Source organism: Pleurodeles waltl, chromosome 10 (genome assembly GCF_031143425.1).
Source record: "Pleurodeles waltl isolate 20211129_DDA chromosome 10, aPleWal1.hap1.20221129, whole genome shotgun sequence".
Taxonomy (NCBI): Eukaryota; Metazoa; Chordata; class Amphibia; order Caudata; family Salamandridae; genus Pleurodeles; species Pleurodeles waltl.
The window spans coordinates 250,487,498-250,501,245 of NC_090449.1; the positions used below are offsets into that span (position 1 = coordinate 250,487,498).

A 13,748-nucleotide genomic window follows, 5' to 3' on the forward strand; every position below is an offset into this window, starting at 1 on the left:
TTAGCCTTCTAACGCCACATTAGCTTGAAACAAATGAGTCTAATGTGGCGTTAGAATGGCGCTAGGGGCTTTTGAATATGCCCCTATATTTTAAGTGGCTAGCTGAGTGGATTAGTAAAGCCAGCCTTTACAATTGCTGTAAAACACATGAATGTATGTGAAAGGGGAGCGATGGAGAGATGAGGGGCACATTTGCCGGGTGGTAGTGATGAAACCGAGAAGGAGGTCATGGGGTGGGGGCACCACAAAAAACTGTTGCACAGCGTGCCACCAGTCCTAAAGCGGGCCCTGGTCAGTAGCAGACCCCTCTCCCTACCCCATCCAGATCTGACAGAAGTGATGGATGTGTCACTCCTGGGATCCTGAGATGGTGTGGCCATCTGAGAGAGGTGGAGATCAGAGGACTGTGACGGAATCTGGACTCCACATCAACCTGTTGGAGCTCCCCTTGTCACGAGGACCTGCATCTCTGGACACAGCTGGAACATCAGGGCATATCCTTGGTGGTTCAACATCTGGGGGGCTCGCTGAACACCAGAGCAGACGAAGTCACCCGGAGATGCTTAGTGGATCACGTATGGCGTCTCCATCTGAAGATGGTGCAAGGTTTCTTTCTGCAGTGGGGAGAGCCTTGGTTAGATCTGTTTGCCACCCCAAGAACACGTAATGTCAGCAGTTCTGCATGCTGGAGTTTCCAAGGCAGCTCTCGCTCAGAGATACTTTTCATCTCGAGCGGATGCCTTTCCGCCCATACCACTCCTGCCCAGAGTTCTCTAGAAGATCAGGGAGGACTATGCACAAGTCACCCTTGTGGCCCTGGACTGGAACAGAGAGTTTGGTATCCAGAGCTGGTGAGCATGGTAATCAGTCAGGCTGTCCCTTTGGGAGGATCTTCTGTCGCAGCAGTAGGGGAGGGTCCTCCACCCGAACCGGTCAACTCTTCGCCTTCTTGTATGGAGAATGAGCGACAGCAGTTGACTGCTTTCGACCTTCCTCTCAAAATCTGCGACGTTATCTTCGCAGCCAGGTGTCCCTCCTCCAAGATATGCCTGCTGTTGGCAAAACTTTGTGGCATGGGGTGCAGAAAAGCATATCCATCCCCTTTCTGCCCCTCTTCCGGAAGTTCTCCTTTTCATTCTTCCTTTTGTCCAGCAGGGCTCTGTTCTAAGCACTTTTAAGGGCACTCTCTCATATTTCAGATTTTTTTGTGGTTGCCTGATCAACCATCCCTCTTGAAATCCCCTGTTGTAAATAAATTCTTAAAAGGTCTTCAACACGTTTCCCTCTTCACCTTTTATCATGCCGTAGTGGGACCTGAACCTTGTTTTAACATTTCTAATATACACATCCTTTAAGCCACTTCATAATTGCCCTCTCAAATTACTTACCATCAAAACAGCCTTCCTCATGGTGATGATAACTGCCCGGAGAGTAAGCGAGCTTCAGGCTTTATCATCCAAGCCTCCTTTCCTCACACTATATCCTGACAAACTGGTGCTCTGCACAAGAGCCTCCTTTCTACCAAAAGTGGTCACTCCATTTCACGTAGGCCAACCCATCACCCTGCCTACTTCTTACACCCCTCCACATGTCTCCAAAAAAGAGGTGTGACTCCACTGTCTGGACTTAAAAGAGTGTTGTTGTTTCACCTTAACCACACATGGGAGGTCCAGGTGGATGACCAACTCTTCGTGAGGTATATTTGAGCGAAGAAAGGACGGGCCATGCGGCGCAGTCCATTTGTAGATGGATCGTGCTTTGCATTAAGAACTGCTTCTCACTGGCCAAGAAGCAATCCCCTGAGGGTTTGCATGCTCATTCCACCAGAGCTAAAGCTGCATCAATTACATTAGCATGCAGAGTTCCAGTTGTGGATATCTGCGAGACAGCAACGTGGGCCTCCCTACACACATTCACTAAGCACTACTGCCTGGAAGGTCAGGTCTGTGGAGACACACAGTTCAGCCGTTCTGTCCTGCAGAACTTCCTTGTGTGAAATTGATCCACAACCCACCTCCGGGGATGGTATTGCTTAGGTACCTGTCCTTAGGAAAGGAATCTGCGGCTAGAAGTATCTATAAAATGAACAAGTTACTTATCTTCGGTGATGCCTTATCTGGTAGCTTCAGATTCCTTACAGACCCACTCAACCTCCCTGCCCTACAAATGGATTTCTAGAACTGGGCTGTTACCCTTTCAAGGCCCTAATTTTCCCACCAGTGGTCAGTGTTCTTCTTGGCTCTGTGCTCGTTGGGTGGAAAGTGGTGAAAAGAAACTCACATCAGCCCGCCTGGGTGACACCTATATAGGTACGGCGAATGTCACTTCCGGTGTTTAGGGGTACTGCTCAGGAAACAAAATTCTATAACAAGTCTGACACCTGGGGATTATTCTAAGGCAAGGAATCTGTGGCTATATAGAGTCTCTACCAAATAAGGGATTACCGAAGATGAGTAACTTGTTCATATCCTTTGTGACAGTTTCTCCCTTACTGCTTTGCTACCTCCCTGGTTACTGAATTGTTCACTTTGATATTGTATTATTGTGCTCAACCTCCTTTAACTCATCTTTGTTTAATCTTATTCAACTTGTTTATTTTTTTAATGCATTTGTTAATTTCTGTCGTTTCTTTGCCTGCTTGCTTTCCCGCCGCTTTTTCCACCTCATATTGTTCCTGCCTTCGCAGACCCCACTCACCTCTTCCCAGCACCACTCCCTTCTCCCAGAACCCATTTAATAGAGGCCGTAGCGCGGCCCCAATGAGCAGTTCCTTCATGACAGCTCCCCCCTTTGCAGCTTCACTGTCTCCCAAAGGCAAGCCCATCTATGCCCGTCCACGCCTGGATCATCTATAGGAAGGTAATACACCTATTAACCTACTGTCCCCTTGAGAACCTAAAGATACTGTCTATTCACCCAAAATAACTAAAGACCCTAAAAAGTGTCAGGGAATTGCTTGTGCATAAAAACTCTGGAGAACAATGCTGTGAGTAGGTTAGGACCAATGAAAAATCCAGGGAAACCAAGGGAACGTCTCTCTGTTGTCACGCTTAACCAAGAGATGGATGCCGCCGGCACTTCCAAATGTGTTCCCACCTTTAGACGTTGTTCCTGTTCTTCTGAGATCTTATGCACGAGAAATTTCCTGACATATTTTAGGTTTGGGTGAATACACAGTCCCATTTGTTTCTTGAGTGCACAGTAGGCTAATGGGTGTATTTCCTCCTAGTGGATGGTTATGGCTAGCTAAATGACCCAAGACTGTAGGTCCTGAAAAAAGCTGCTGACCCTTCGAGGCACATTAGGACAGCCGAAACATGTTGACCATGATGGGATGAGAGGGTTACGAATTACACATTTTCATCCCTTTGTTTTCCTTTTAATCCTACCAGGGTATCCTCTAATAAATTAGTAGGTGTGGATAACCTCAGATATTTTAAGTCTTTTTCTTGGATCTCTGGTTAGTGTGGAGTATTTTCTTTACCTCCATCATTTTAAACTAAAAACCTGTGCCCTCACTCTGGTGGTTGTAGCCCACCTTTCACTCATTTGGGTCCAGGATGTGGGAAGCCCAGTGATGAAGCACACCACATTTGGATGTGTGTGAGGCCTTGTTTTTCCCAGAGAGTTCTTTCTTCAAAACAGTATTGGTAACTGAAACCTTTTTTGTGTGCATTATGTAATTGTGACAGGAGGTGAAATTGTTTTGGCTTGCAACACCTCTCTTCCCTTTTTGTGTAAGGTAATCCAGCTTATGCAGCAATTCTTCTTGCTTGGTTAGATGGTGGAGAGGTAACAAAGAGGGAATGGCAATAGACTAACCCACATCAAATGAGATGCCTCCTTGGATTAGAAGGTTTGGAAGATGCTAAGACCAAACGTATCCGGGTAGCTATGACGAACCGAGAGGACCAGAAGTTCTCTGCTCTTACAAGCAGAAGTAATTTCCACCAAAAGTACTGTACTGTTTTCATAATAAGTCGAACCAGACATCTGTACATCAGTGATTGGATAGAGATTCCAATAAGACAGTTTCTACAGGATTCGTATACCACTGAGGAACAATAAACTGAGTGGGAGTCAATAAATAAAGCAGACCTTTCTGAAAATGCTTCACAAATGGAGATTTAAACAGGGAAGATTGATCAGGAACACATAAATGCTGGGAGTGCTGTTTGGTATCCTCTATCTATAGCCACCTCCCGATCCTTCTCAACAAGGGATAATAAAAAACACATGCTGTCAGACAGCTAAGATTAAGGGGGTCATTACGACCCTGGCGGATGGCGGTATTTTAGGGAAAGGTACTGCCAACAGGCTGGCGTTACCTTTCCCCAACCCCAATGTACTACTCCGTCCGCCAGGGTGGTAACAGCCGCCAGGCTGGAGACTTCAGTCTCCAGCCAGGCGGCCATCACAATCCCACCCTCGGGATTATGACCCCACCTACCGCCATGGTTTTCGTGGCAAGCTTACCACCACGAAGACCATGGCGGTAGGCACTATGAGTGCCAGGGAATTCCTTCCCTGACACTGATAGGGGTCTCCCACTCCCCAGAGTCCTCCCCCACCCTCTCTGCTCCTTCCATCCCCCCTCGCCATCCAAACACCCACATGCGCAACTATACACACATCCATACCCACATCCACCCACACATGCACACATACATACCCATACACCGCAACACACACTAACATACATTGAAGCACACATGCATTCACAACACATAACATACACAACACACAACATACACGTACGCTCACATTCATTCATTCACACACGCAATCCATGCGACTCACACCCACATGCACGCATACAAAAACAGACCCCCCCCCCACACACACAAACGCACACACACAACACCCCACTCTCCTGTCGGAGAACCCAACTTACCTGCTTGCAGGGGGTCCTTCAGCAGGAGACGGGACGTGGCACTGCTGCCAGCAGCAGCGTCTGCCAGCAGAACACCGCCAGGCCGTATCATTGAACATGATATGGTAGGCAGTGTTTTGCTGGCGAGGAGCTGCTGCTGGCAGCAGTGCCACCTTACCGCCATCTGCTACCATGACCGTCGATGGCCTTCTGGCAGAGTTCTGCCTACGGTCATAATGCGATTGATGGCTGGTAGCCACGGCGACTGTATGTTGGTGGGCGTTGCCGTGGCGGTAGGCGGCATCTGCCGCTAATGTCATAATGAAGACCTAAGTGAGTCAATGCCTTCTGACTCACACCTCTGAGCATACTTTGGACAGCAGCCTCTGTAAATGGGCTTAGCAGCAGGCTTTCTGGGTGCCAAGTTGACATCTGCTACCTCACCAGGAATGCAAAGGTTTTCTAGCTGACACCACTCAATATCCATGTGTGTAGCTACAACAGCTGGATTGGTTTGTAGTACCTGACCATCCAGTTATCTCTATGCTGAAGGGGTATAGGTTTCCAAATGCTGAGTGTTAATCAGATTGGCCGACCTAATCCTCGTAGCAAAGCCTCGACCAGTCACAGTAGGCTCTGCTAAATCATGGTGCACCTTTTGCAGTGCTCTGGACTGGGGTGGAATTGTCAGGAAGGCATAGAACAGGTCCTGAGACCAGCTGAACCTAAAAGCATCTCCCAGGAAAGCATATAGGGGAAAGAGTATGTCACAAAACTGATGAGACTTTCTTTTCCTGACTGTGACAAAGAGATTTACAAATGATACTCTCAGTCTGGAAGAATAGCCTCTGTCACTTTGGTGTGTAGCTCCCACTCATTCTTTTCCAAGGGTAGACAACTCTGCTCGGACATTGAGAGAGCCTGAGAGATGAGCTGCTCCTGGTAGGTTAATCAGCATCACCATTTTGGTTGATATAATGGACAGTGGCAGTGTTGTCCAACAGAATCTAGATGTTGCCCAGTGAGCTGAGAGGGAGAAAAGCTTTGAGGGCAAGAAGGGACCTCCTGGATTTCAACATGGGATGAAGGTACCTGCAGTCATATACTGCCCAGGTAAACATCCCAGACCAGCAAGTAGGCATTCGTGACTAAGGTAGCCTGAGCTTTAGGAGGGATGTGTGGCAACTCCTCACAGATTTGGAGGAGTACTAGTAACGTTCCTGATGCACTGATGTGCATCTGAGCCAAGAGGCTTCCTTCGCATTGCAGATGTGGCCTCCTCCTCAGACACTGCAGGGGTCTCATCCTCCTCCTGGCATTAGGCATTAACAGGATGCACGAGGCCATTAACCAAGAAGACAGAAGACATGCAGGACCAGGATGCAACTTGTCAGACACATTGGAATCATTACTTCAATATCCATCATTCTGTGAGAACAGAGGAAGTTCTTAATGAGATTCACATAGTCATCCTCTCCAGTAAAGGCCAGTCTTTGTGTGGAAGAGAGGTGAAGCTTCTGGACAATGATGATAATGCCCAAGTGGTGGAGAACAGACATCACTCACTGGAGATTTTTGTTTACCTGCGAAGGGAATCCGGCTTCACCAACCAGTGTCCATGCAGTTCATTAATACTTAAGACGACAGAAGATAGATGTTCCAGGGTTTCCTTAAAACACCACAGTTGGGCTATGTCTTAAGAAATTCAGTGTTTGTTGTACTTGTTGTGAGGTTGCCCACGAGGGTTCCAGAGGTCGCAAGTCGAGATATATGCTCTTTGTGGAAGTGGTGGACCGGAGGCAAAGTGAGGTGAAGTTCAAAGAGGCTACAAGACTTAACGCTTTAATGCTGAATGGTACTATGGTGCATATATTTCATGATCTCATCATGTGTTCCAGATGGGAGATTCAGTTAGTTACAAAGAGAAGATAAAGGACGGGATGGATTCTGTGATTTTTTTTATCTAAACTGACAGTACAACGTGAGAGTAAGCACTACATCTTTACACACCATGCTGCAACTTGTGAATTCCTAGGTTCTCATCTTAAACAACCCAGGGTAAACACAGAGACTGAAAGATTGTAGGTTATTCTGTATATGTTGGTGGTTTAGGACTAGGGGTTCTGACTTGAAGGCGCCCCAACCTTAGTTAGAGAGAGGAGTCTGGTTTCGTGTATGTTTAAAGTTCTTGAATGATGATTCCATAGTGAAGGAATGGAGTCTTAGACAATTATAGTTTTTTTGCTACCATTCTCTTCTCACAATTCTGCCTTTGCAGACTTTTGCAAATTCTAAGATCATAAAATTTATGATGTGTAATATTATACACATTTTTACTTTTAGTCTTTTTAGTTGACTTCATGTGCCGAATCACAATTATTGATGATATACCATGTTTATGTTTATAGGTATAGTGTCACTGTATGCATTTGAACCACAATAAAACACTTATACCTAAATAACCAATTGTGTGCCAAATTCTCCAGTATTGGATCTTTCATATATTCACATGCTAGAATCATTTCCCGTCGTCGAGATGGGAGTCCCCCGGTAATTTAATAAAGCAGTATATATATATATATATATTTATATATATATATATATATATATCTCACTATCATAGGCTATAATGGCAATTAAATGGTCAGTTTAATAGCCTATCCATGTCCTTTTTTTAAAAAAAGGACCAAACTTGAACTATAACCAATCAGGCGACAGCACCCTATAGAACACTCCCAACAGAGTCTCAGTCCCTCAGATTTTCTACTGCACGTCGTGTGAAGGGAGCCTCCCTGAGCTCAGTTCTTTAGCTTTTACTTCTTTTTTGGATCATCCAAGATTGTATTTCCTGTTTCATTTCCCTAACCCTGGTACTAATATGTCAGAGTAGCAGTAAATAAGGTAAAAGACTAAATAAATATGTCTAACATTTTCCTCAAAAAACTCTCACGTTCTGAGAGATGAGGCTATTACTCGCTGAGATTACAAAATCTTAAAGCTGTCAATGATAATGAGGACAGTGAGGATTCCTTCACCTCACAGGAGAGGTCAGAGGGAGACGTTGCGCCAGGCTCTTCAGAAGGCATGCAGAAAAGCCATAAAAAGACTTACCATGAGACTTCATAAGGCACTTCTCACAGAGAGAAAGAAAAAAAAATGGAAAAAGACCCTCAACTTCCTCTTCAGCTCTGACAATACATCAGAGAGACCCTCACAACTTTACAATGGGGCGTCTGAAAACCACCTGTAAGATCATCATTCACAGGAATTACTTTGAGGTGGTTGATGACAATGTTGACTATTGTTACCTCATCTGCGTAAGGGTCTCGTCTATGATGGCCTCATCTACAATGACATCTGTGACGGTTGTCTACGACAATCATCTACAGTTATCGTCTACGACTGCCATCTACAGTGATCGTCTACGACAGTCATTTACAGTGGTCTATGATGGCTTCATCTACGAAGGGCCTCATCTACGATGGTCATCTTCTATGGCCTCATCTATGACGATCGTCTGTGGCAGTCCTCTACATTGGTCGTCTACGACAGATCTACAGTGGTCGTCTACGACAGTCATCTACAGTAGTCGTCTACGACAGTCATCTACAGTGATCGTCAACGAGGGCCTCATCTACGATGGTCGTCGACGAGGGCCTAATCTACGATGGTCGTCTACGACGGTCTCATCTACGATGGTCGTCTATGTCGGCCTCATCTACGACGGCCCCTTCTACGATGCGCATCTACGACAGTCATCCATGACAGCCTCATCTAAGATGGTTGTCTATGACATCCTCATCTATGATGGTTCTAAATGACAGCCTCATCTACGATGGCCGTCTAAGATGACCTTATCTACGACGGCCTCAACTAGGATGCTTATCTACGACAGTCTCATCTATGATGGTTGTCTATGACATCCTCATCTATGATGGTTGTTTATGACATCTTCATCTCTGATGGTTCTATATGAGAGCCTCACCTATGATGGCTGTCTATGAAAGCCTCATATATGATGGCAGTATCATCTATGACGGTCGTCTACGGCAACCTCATTTATGATGCTAATCTATGGCAACCTCATCTACGATGGTTGTCTACAACAGCCTCATCTATGATGATCATCTACGACGGTCATATACGACGGCCTCTTCTATGATAGTCATCTGTGACAGTCTCATCTACGATGTTCATGTGCGACAGCCTCTTCTGATGGTTGTCTACTACTACAGCCTTGCCTACAATTACCTAGTCTACGGAACCATATCTAAGATGGCCTTGTCTCTGTATGCTTTGTCGACGATGGCCTTGTCTATGACTGCATCCTCTACGAAGGCCTCGTCTGCGGCGAAGTCCTCGTTAACAACAGCAAACATTGTCTACATGAACCTAGTCGTTTACATCTGCCTTGTCGAACTTGATCACAATACAAATTAAGACGAACACATGTAATTGTCAACAAGAGCAAAACACACATAATCATGAAAAATTTAGTGTCAAGCATTGAGTTTGAGCATTGGGCAATATGAGCATGTCTTCAACAGTCAATATATTGAGGGCCAATAAATGGAGCAATCAAACCACTCAGCCTCCAACTGCAGAGCATGGGTCAGGTCCATGTATCTCATACTAGAGCTTCAAAGCATATTACAACCGCAACTGGTGGATTTCCCCACCAGATTTATTTTGGGGGTTTCCATACCCTTTGGAGCGAGGACCAAACACTTCCAGTTTCCTATAGCAAACAAGAAATTACTTTGTTTTTTTCTTTATGAATTTAAATAGGAAAGCTGTAAAACCTATTCCAATTGCTCATATGGCCAGGAGGAATTACAATCATGAAAAACCCTATCATTCATAATTCCGCCTAACCAGCAAGGACATGTTATCATCGAGGTCCAGACTACTGTACGTGCTGCCAATTTACTGGTAATAGAGGGCAGGTATAGCCACAAGATTTGGTCAGACATGGCCAAATAAATAAAATGTTTGCCAGATGATGGGGAAAAAAACGCTGCTGTAGTGGAGTGAGATGTCAGCATAGACTGTGCTACAGATAAACCTTCAATAATATTCCCACAACTGGCAGGGTCAGTGGTCCTTGGATATTACGGATCAAGGCCACAACATAAAAAAAATTGAGGTACAAATATATCTAATATTTTATAGTACCATGCCGAAGCTCTGTATGCCATGCATGTGGACGACTGCTAGCAAACAGTCAACAGTGACTTTTGACACTGCATGATCTTTTGGGGCATTACAATTTTGAATGAAACAATCTTTAGAGGGACCCAAAAAAGACAATTATCCATTGATAAGTATGTGACTTAGCAACCCTCTCAGGAGCACTTAGGCTAGCTTACCTACAGTGACAACGTTCTGGTGCTGATTACACCATCCAGTGGGAAAAAACATTCCAAAAATGTTGTCATCTATGGCAGAAAATAGCATCGGACAAAAAAGTCCTGGATCTCCTCACTTATAGATACATGTTGCAGTTCACGCAGATTCCGCCATCTACCTTCGGAAAGAACTGCTAGCTACTCTGACCAAAGGGTCCATTGAGAGAAACCCACATTCTCAGCAAGAAAGAAGCTTCTATTCTTGGTTTTGCCTCATAAACCAGAAAACAGAAGAGTGTCCATCCATCATACACCTCCAGAAATTAACAAGTATTTCCAGAAACAATCCTTTTATATGTCCTCCTTGTGAATTATCAGAGATAATCAACTGCTTCATCAAAGAAGATACTTTATGTTCAATTAGTTTTTGGGCGTCAGGTCCTCAGCGATCATTAGGACCCCTCTTGTACGCCTGAAAATTAATGCCTTACAGGAGCAGCTACAAAAACAATAGATTCAATCAAACAAATCATTCAGGGCCTGATGAATTTTCACATAGGTATGATGGAAGCTCTAGTCTGGTAGTGTTAGACTACAAATACTTCCCTGGAAAGCCGGGGCAGTCATCTACAGAACCTCTTATTCGAGGAAAGTGGTCTCTGCTCCAGAAGAGCATACATATCACTCACCTAGATCTCAAAGCCAGCTGTTAGGTCTCCAGATTTTCCTGCCAATGTAGCAGAGTCTTCGGTGTTAAGTTCACAAGGAGAGTACTACCAGCTTGCAATACGTGAATAAACGAAGCGGCACAAGATCCTTGGCTCTGTCGGAGTCAGCTAATGACACACAGGATAACTCTTCGGGCTGAACATAGTCCCTGGACTAGAAATCTCATAGCAGTTATGCTTAACAAACCTGGAAACAGCCTCCAAGAAGGAGCGTTTGATCATTCGGCACTAAGCATGATCATCTTAATCTGGGCAAACTGGCTCTACATCCCTTTGCAACAAATGAAACCAGCTAATGCCAGTTCTATGCAAGTTGGCATCCACATCCAGGATCTTGGTGGAATGCCTTTCGACAGATGCCCCAGGATCTATAGCTATCTTTTCCCCCAATACCTTTAATACCAAAGATTCTCACTAAGAGGAAAGCAAAGCAGTGTTCTCTTGTCCTGATAGCCCCCAGGTTGCTAGTTCAGCATTGGTTCACTGAGCTTCTCCTGCTATCAGAATACAACCACATTCACCTACCAACATTCTGTAAACCTTTGATGATAAACTAAGGCCAGGCCCTTCATCATGAACTGACCTCTCTCCTCTTAATCACACAGCTCCTAAATTCCATCAACCCAAAGATCTCAGTATTCCTCAGGACTGCAGGTGGATTCTCTTCAAGTCAAGGAAGAGGCCACAATAAGGACACTTAAAAGTTAATGGGAAAGTTACTGCCTGTGGCACCAGAAAATCAAACCTACATCCTCTACTAGCATAATCGGGCAAATAACTATCCTATCTCCTATAACTAGCTCAGTCACAGTTGGTACATGCGTCTGTTAAGGTACAGCTTACAGCATTATCAAGATATAGCTGTTCATCAAATTTTTACTTTCTACTCTTGCAGAATCATCAAACGATTCATAAAAGATTTATTCAGCGTTTTCCTACAGAAAGGGCTGCTTCCTCGGACTGGCACCTGAACATACTTCTATTTCAACTCATGAAGAGTTCATTCAAACCCATTCTCAGAACATGGTTCATATTTCTCGCATGGAAGGTCATCTTGTCACTGGCGCTCATCTAGAAAAGTAAGGTAGAGAAGATGCAGGCTTTCTCAACACAAGAGCCTTCTTGCACCTCACAGGCAATTTAGTTCTTCTCTGAACCAATCCACAGGTTTATTCCCATGGGTCCTTCAGATTTTGCCTCAATGAGCCTATAATATTTCTGACTTTTCTCCTGAATTCAACATCACCAGCTGAGAGGTCTATTCATACTCTAGGTATCAAGTGATATCTAAAACTTCTACTTACATCACACTAAACAACTCATGTGAACTGACCAACTGTTGGACTCAGATAGTCACACTTGTAAGGGTGCTCCAGTCACAATGGCAACCATCGCTGAATGAATTTCAACTGCAATCCAGTTCTGCCACTCAGACTAGCAGTCCCCTCACAGTGAAAAGTAGGATGCATTCAACTAGGGCAGTTCCACTTCAACTAATTTGTTTGCATAAGTACCTCTGGAGAAGATGTGTTGTGATGCGACTTGGAAAAGTGTGCATATTATTCATGCAGCATTATTACCTGAAATCGGCGCAGCGCAATAATACAGCGGTTGGATTGGTTTTACTATACCACTTATTTCATTAAGGCGAGCCTTTTTTGGTTCCATGCATTTATGTATTCATGAAGATTTTAATGTAGGATGTGTATATATGGATATATAAATATGTGTAAATTTATTATATTGCATATGAATGTTATGTGTATATTTTCTACCCACCATCCACTATTTGCGCTAATACTATAAGATATACAAATACAGTAACTGCTTGCTATTCTGATTCAAGCATGTGAATCTGTGAAAGATCCAATACTGGAGAAGAAAATAAGTTACTTACCTGTAACTCCAGTCTTCCAGTATTGGTATCTTTCATAGATTCACATGCGACCCACCCTCCTCCCCAGAGAGGCTCCCCTTATAGCTAGGGATTATCTATTCCCCTTCTGCTTGACAATCTGAGGGACTCCGCATCTGCTGGGAGTGTTCTACAGGATGCTGTTGCCTGATTGGTTAAAGTTCAAGTTTGGTCCTTTTTTTAAAAAGGAAATGGATAGACTATTAAACTGACCTTTTGATTGCCACTATAGCCTATGATAGTGATATATATACTGCTTTATTAAATTACCGGGGACTCCCATCTCGACAACGGGGAATGATTCAAGCATGTGAAAGATACCAATACTGGAGAACTGGAGTTACAGGTAAGTAACCTGGGGCCAGATGTAGCAAGGTCTGAATTTGCGATTCGGAAATTGTGAGTCAGTGCGACTCGCAATTTCTGAATCGCAAATTCGGATGCAGAACGGTGTCTCAGACACCGTCTGCGAATCTCTATGGGGGCGCAAAGACCCACCTCATTAATATTAATGAGGTGGGTCGCTTTTTGCGACCCCATAGCGACTCCCTGCACTCAGAGATGGTGGCCTGCTGAAGACAGTAGACCTCCATGTCTGTGACTGCTTTGTAAATAAAGCATTTTTTTTTGTATTGCAGCCCGTTTTCCTTAAAGGAAAAAGATGTGGCAATACAAAAAAAATAACAAAACCATTTGGTTTCGTTTTTTCAGAGTAGGCAGTGGTACATTGGACCACTGCCTGCTCTGAAAAAAAATTTTGGGCAACATTCACAAAGGGGAAGGGGTCCCCTGGGGACCCCTTCCCTTTTGCAAATGGGTTACCACCAGTGTGACACTGGTGGTAACTGCGAATTGCTTTGCGACCGCGTTCGCGGTCACAAAGC

At 44.5% G+C, this 13,748-nt stretch overlaps 1 protein-coding gene across 1 annotated transcript in view; it reads left to right on the forward strand.

Annotated features, from left to right (window-relative positions):
• DNAAF8 (dynein axonemal assembly factor 8) overlaps nt 1-13,748 on the forward strand; it is an 882,921-nt gene that overhangs the window by 294,217 nt on the left and 574,956 nt on the right. The window lies entirely within an intron of this gene.